Source organism: Eumetopias jubatus, unplaced genomic scaffold (genome assembly GCF_037043125.1).
Source record: "Eumetopias jubatus isolate StellerSeaLion01/CBP00866 unplaced genomic scaffold, mEumJub1_p1.0 scaffold_4, whole genome shotgun sequence".
NCBI classification, from domain to species: domain Eukaryota; kingdom Metazoa; phylum Chordata; class Mammalia; order Carnivora; family Otariidae; genus Eumetopias; species Eumetopias jubatus.
In genome coordinates, this window is record NW_028274810.1 from 1733869 (window position 1) to 1740818 (window position 6950).

Genomic DNA, 6950 nt, shown 5'->3' on the forward strand with positions numbered 1-6950 from the left:
CTCGGTTTCGGCTCAGGTCATGATCTCATGGTCGTGGGCTGGAGCCCCATGTAGGGCTCCACATTCAGCGAGGAGTCTGCTTGAAGATTCTCTCCTATTCCTCTCCCCACTCACACTTGTGACGCATGTGCATGCCTTCTTTCTCTAAAATAAATATTTCTTTTAAAAAACTCCTAAAAGTTATCATGAATGTGATTTACACAAGAAAGGTAATAGAGCAAAATATTGGTAAGCATACATGTTTTAAGTAAATATTTGAACTATTGTTACTTTTATGAATACTCGTTTGGACTGATTTCTTTTAATAAGCCCGCCAATTACTGGTCCCTCCCCTTCCAAAAAGACAGCCTCTACTATTTTGTGATAAACTCTCTTACTCTTCTCCCTGTCCCCAGTTTGACCTCTTCCACTCCTTTCTCCACCCTGTGACCATAAGGGGTTTTAAAGGCAGACTTGATGGTGTCACTCCCATGGTAAAATGGCATCGGATCCTCTCAACATGCAGGATAGAAACCAGACTCATCTCGGGACACCTCCAGAGTCCTCGTGGTCCAGGCCCTGCCACCCTCCAGTCTCATTTCCCACTCTCACATGATCACTTTTCCCTAGCCTTGCCAAAGACTCCTGAACTGACAGCTAAGTGTGGTGCCTCTGTGCCTTCATAGGTTCTTCTCACTGCCCTGAAAGCCCCCTGTCCACCTCATCCTGCTCATCCCCTAGAGTAGCACAAGTGTGGTCTCCTCCAGGAAGCCTTCCCTCCACCCACCCACCCCCAAGACTGGTTTTAATGTTCTTATTCTATGCTCCCATAGCACTCTGTTCTTTCATAGTGCTTATCACTCTGTACTGCAATGGTGCTTTTACTTGTCTGTCTTCCCTGACTTGACTTTGAATTCAAGAACAGGGACCTTGTTAAATGCACCTTGACATCACTAGTACTTAACACGGTGCCCAGCATATACAGTAGCCCCCTTATCCATGGCTTGTTACCTGTGGTCAACCAGAAGCAGATGATGCTCCTCTGACCTATCATCAGAAGGTCAATAGCAGCCCAACACTGCTAGGTCGTGGTGCCTATCACCGCACTTCATCGCATCATGCAGGCATTTTATCATCTCACAACATCACAAGAAGGGTGAGTACAGTACAGTAAGATATTTCGAGAGATCATGCTCGCATAACTTGTATTACAGTATATTGTTATAATTGCTCTGTTTTATTATTAGTCATTGTTAATATCTTATTATGCCTAGTTTATAAATTAAGCTTTATCAAAGATATTTATGGGGGCACCTGGGTGGCTCAGTTGGTTAAGCAACTGCCTTCGGCTCAGGTCATGATCCCAGGGTCCTGGGATCAAGCCCCGCATCGGGCTCCCTGCTCGGTGGGGAGTCTGCTTCTCCCTCTGCTCCTCCTCCTGCTTGTGTTCTCTCTCTCTCAAATAAATTAAATTAAGTAAATTAAAAGATATGTATGTTAGGAAAAAACATAGCATAGTATGGTACTACTCATGGTTTCAGCATCCACTGGGGGTCTTGGAACATATCCCCCACAGATAAGGGGGGACTACTGTAGTGGATCTGAAAAAATAGATAATGCTATGAAATCAGATTTAGGGCACTGTATCAGTCAAGGTCCCCACAGAAAACACATGCACACTTAAAGGGTCACAAAGAAAGTTTAATGAAGAAACTATTATAGAGATGTGGGCAGGGAGAAGATAAACAACAAGCAAAGGACCAGGGACTAGCAAGATTAGGAAGCTGTTTCCACCACTAGGCCTGACTGGACAAGGCAAGAGAGCAGTTACTGGAAGCCAGAAAGAGCCACAGGCAAGAGAAAGGGGTCTCTCAGAGATGGTGTGGCCTTAGGTACAGAAATACAGCCGCTGTCAGAACATGGGAGGCAAGAGCGAGCCAAGGGAATAAATACCAATTTCTCTCCCTTTCCACCTTCTGATCTGCTGCCAGTGCCTCTCATAGGACAATCCAGCTGGAAGGCTGAGCAGGACAGAGAAGCATAGCAAGTGAATCTGAAGGGACAGGGAGAATATCCGGCACATTGTAGAAGGGTGAGATCAGTATTTCCCTACCAGGTAGTTACTCCTGCCACAAAAAGAGGCAGAGGACAAAGTACCAACACTAATGCACATAGTTTTTTTTGTTTTTTTTTTTTAGTAAATATTCTTAATTTATTGAAATATTTTTCCCTTTTATTGTGGTTAAATATACATAACATGAAATTTAACATTTTAACCATTTTTAAAAAGATGTATTTATTTTTGAGAGAGAGAGAGTGTGTGCATGTGCAATTGGGAGGAGGGGCAGACAGAATCTTTTTTTTTTAAGATTTTATTTATTTATTTGAGAGAGAGAGAATGAGAGACAGAGAGCACGAGAGGGAAGAGGGTCAGAGGGAGAAGCAGACTCCCTGCTGAGCAGGGAGCCCGATGCGGGACTCAATCCCGGGACTCCAGGATCATGACCTGAGCCGAAGGCAGTCGCTTAACCAACTGAGCCACCCAGGCACCCGGAGGGAGAGAATCTTTAAGCAGACTCCGCGCTGAGCGCAGAGCTCAATCTCACAACCCATGAGATCATGACCTGAGCTGAAACCAAGAGTCAGACGCTTAACTGACTGAGCCACCCAGGCGTCCCCATTTTAACCATTTTTAAGTACACAGTTGAGAAGCATTAAATACATACATTCACATTACTGTGCAACCATCACTACCATCCATCTCCAGAACTTTTTCGTCTTCTTCAACTGAAACTCTGTACACATTAAATAATATTTCCTCATTCCCCCCCTTCTCTCATTCCTGGCAACCAACATTCTACTTTCCATCTCTGTGAATCTGACTACTGCATGTACCTCATATAAGCAAAATCATATAATATTTGTCCTTTTCTAACTGGCTTATTTCACTTAGCATAATGTCCTTAAGTTTCATCCATGTTGTGGGATATGTCAGAATTTCTTTACTTTTTAGGGCTGAATAATATTCCTTTGTATGTGTATAACTCATTTTGTATATCCATTCATCCATCAATGGACACTTGATTGTTTCCACCTTTTGGTTATTGTGAATAGTGCTGCTATGAACATGAGTGTACAAATATCTGGTCAAGCCCCCATTTTCAATATCTTTGGATACATATCCAGAAGTGAAACTGCTGTATTTTTTGGAACCACCATACTATTTTCCATAGCAGTTGCACCATTTTACATGTTCACCAGCAACTCACAAAGGTTCCAGTTTCTCCATATCCTCACCAACACTTGTTATTTTTTTGTTTTTTACGTAATAGTCATCCTAATGGACATGAAGTGATATCTCATTGTTTTGATCTGCATTTCCCTAATAACTAGTGATGTTGCACATATTTTCATGTAATTCCTGGCCATTTATATGTCTTCATTGGAAAAATCTATTTGAGTCTTTTGTCAATTTTTTCCAGCTTTATTGAAGTATAATTAATATAGAAAAACTGTATATAGTTTATATAATTTGGTGACTTTGCCCATTTTTTAATCAGGTCATTTTTTTGTTATTGAGTTGTAGGAGTTCTTTATATACTGTGAATAATAATCCCATAGCAAATGCATGATTTGCCAAATTTCCTCACAATCTGTGGGTTGCCTTTTCACTCTATTGATAATGTCCTTTGATGCATAAAAGTTTTTAATTTTGATGAAGTCCAATTATTTATTTTTTCTTTTATTGCCTGTGATTCTGTTGTCATATCCAAGAAATTATTCCCAAATCCAATGTTGATTCTTTTTTTAATGAAAAAAAAAAAGAAGCCAAAATCCATCCCTTTTGATGAAGATTTGGGCCATGATGCTAGCTAGGACTTCTGTCAAGAACGAAGATGGAGGGGAACCTGGGTGGCTCAGTCAGCTAAGCAGCTGACTTCAGCTCGGGTCATGATCTCAGGGTCCTGGACTCAAGCCCCAGATGGGGCTCCCTGGTCCGCAGGGAGCCTGCCTCTCTCCCCACCCCCCACTTATGCTTTCTCAAATAAATAAAATCTTTAAAAAAGAAGAAGAAGAAGAAGAATGAAGATTGAGGGGCGCGTGGGTGGCTCAGTCAGTTAATCATCCAGTTAATGATTTCAACACAGGTCATGATCTCAGGGTTGTGGGATCAAACCCCAAGTCAGGTTCTGTGCTCAGCATGGAGTCTCCTTGTTCCTCTCCCTCTCTCTCTAGCAAATAAATAAAATCTTTAAAAAAAAGAAGAAGAACGAAGATGGAGCAGATACAGCAAGCCCCTTTCCTACTACAAACAATGCTAGATAAAATGGAAACCCCTTCCCCTAAAAAGTCTAAATACTTGGTCAATCAAAAGATAGAAAGAGAAATCACCAGATGCAAAAAGCAAAGAGGGAACTCAGAGCTGTAACAGTACACCAGAGTTGAGGCCATGTGACCCAGGGCTGCAGTGGAGAACAGGAACTGAACCCTTAGCTAAAGGAGACAACGACTAAAGAGTTGCACTGTCCCTGCAGAGACTGGAAAACTCGCCCTACCATCCTAGACAGCACTCAGAATGAGCCCCGGGGTCTCTCATCAGAGAGAAATCAGAGCACCCAACCTGTGCTTCCTGAAGCCATGGGGCTCAAACCCACACTGCTCCCTGGTACCAAATCCCCAGGCTAAGAGATTAAAAAGCGCTCGCTTTAACCTTAACATGAGTATGTTTAAAATGTTCAAATAAATAGGGGTGCCTGGCTGGCTCAGTCACTTAAGTGTCCTACTTTTGATTTCAGCTCAGGTTTGGATCTCAGGATCTCAGGGTCATGAGTTCAAGCCCTGCATTGGGCTCCACACTGGGTGTGGAGCCTACTTAAAAAAAAAAAAAAAAGTTCAAATAAACAAAGCAAGAAATAAGACACATAAAACAAGAACAGGAATACATGAAGGGGAAAAACAGAGCCAAAGAGAGCTTCTATAAATGAAATATATAGTCATGCAAATATATAAAGATGGTGAAGCTGGGCAATCCACCAACAATTCATGGCCCAGCTAAAGTTTGGGGGCAGAAACTCTCCCCCCTTGGCTGCACCACCAAGAAGACCTTGGTGCCTCACTGCCCCACCCACCTCACAATGACCCTATTGTACTGCCCATGAACCTGGTGAGAGATGTACTGGGAATTCAGGCAGAAGGATGGTGAGGACCACACCTGCGCTGGGATAGCAATAATTTATGCTTTGTTTCTCTGCCCTCTCTAATCTCCTAAATCTCCCCCAGCTACTGCTGAAAGCATTCCCACAAAACTACAGGCAAGAAAGAAAACTCTGGGAGGGAAAGGCAAGTCTGCGCTGGCTTGGAACTGGGTTCTGAGTGATCCGAGCCCCCTGAGAAAACAGGCTGTGAGGGCAGAGAGAAACAATGATAATCTGGAGCTCGAGCCCCGCCTCTCTCGTCTGAGAACTTGACCTTCCCAGAGAGAAGTGTTCCTGTTACCAGATTCATATTTTATGCCCACAGCAGCTTAGTGTCAACACTATCATTAACCATGATCTGCAGAGTCACCAGGGCTTCTGGTAGGAACGCAAAACAAAGACAACGACACAGGAACGCTGCAAGTCCAGTCCATAAAGAGATTAACTCTTGGCAGAGGAAGAAAACCAAATGTGAAAGTCAGGGAAGGTGTAAATTAGTATCAACCAGGCAGCAGGGGTTGCTTCATAAAATGCCAATTCAACTGCTCCCCATTTCCTCACCACTAAACTTCCTCAACCCCCTCGAAATCTGGATGCTTTCTCCTCCCCATGGCTCAAATTGCTTCCCCCAGGGTCCGATAGATCCTTACTGCATTAGCAAATCCAGTAGCAGCCTCTTCACCTTCACAGTCCTCCACTCACAGCACTGTTGGACCCTGGTGACTGTTTCCATGTCCCTGGAAATCAGCCCCTCCCTGGATTCTCACCATACCACGCTGTCTGCTTCCCCTGGTCTCAGAACATGCACAGTCTGGTCTCAGACAACTGTGTGATCTTGAGCAAGTTCTCCAAGTCTCTCCCTCTTTAGCGGGAAAGTAGAGATGACACCACCTACCCCTACCTTCCTACAGCATTGTGGTAAGACTGAAGGGAAATAGTGAGTGTGAGAGTGCCCTTAAAAAGACAATGCTAAGTGGGGCACCTGGGTGGCTCAGTCAGTTAAGCAGCTGTCTTGGGCTCAGGTCGTGATCCTGGGGTCCTGGGATTGATCACCGCATCGGGCTCTGCTTGGCTTGGCGGGGAGTCGTCTGCTTCTCTCTCTCCCTCTGCCTCCCCCCGACACACACACCCTGGCTTGTCTCTCTCTCTCACTTTCTCCCAAAAAAATAAATAAAACCTTTTAAAAAATAAAATACATATATAATCAATATATACCTAAAAAAGTAACTAGAAAATGTTCAAATGTCCCCCAATTATCTCATAAAGGTATTTTACAGTTTGTTTGCACAAATTAGAATAAAATAAGATCCCCTTAGTGCAACTGATTGATATGTATCTTACAGCTCTTTTACTCTGCAGTCTCTCTCTCCCTTTTCCTCCCTGTCCCTTGCTACTTATTTATTGAAGAAACAAGTGCATTTGTCTTGTAAGATTTCTCATAGTTTTTTGCTAATATATTCCTCTGTTCATGTTTAATGTGCTCCTCTTCTCCAACACTTTCTAAAAATTGGAATCAGATTTGAAGCCTGATCAGACTCAGGTTCGAGTTTTTTTGCAAAGAATACTTCAGAGCCGATGTGTGCTTTCATCAGGATTCCCATAGCAACTTTTTGCTTCTCCTTTTGTGAGGTCACTGATGTTCACTGATGCTCACTATCCCAATCCATTATTTCATTAGGAGTTGCAAAATCGAAATAGTTTTATTCTATTCATTTTTAGTTATGATGCTTTTAAAAAGAGAAACTCTTCATCAACTATTTGGTTATCCTAAAGAAC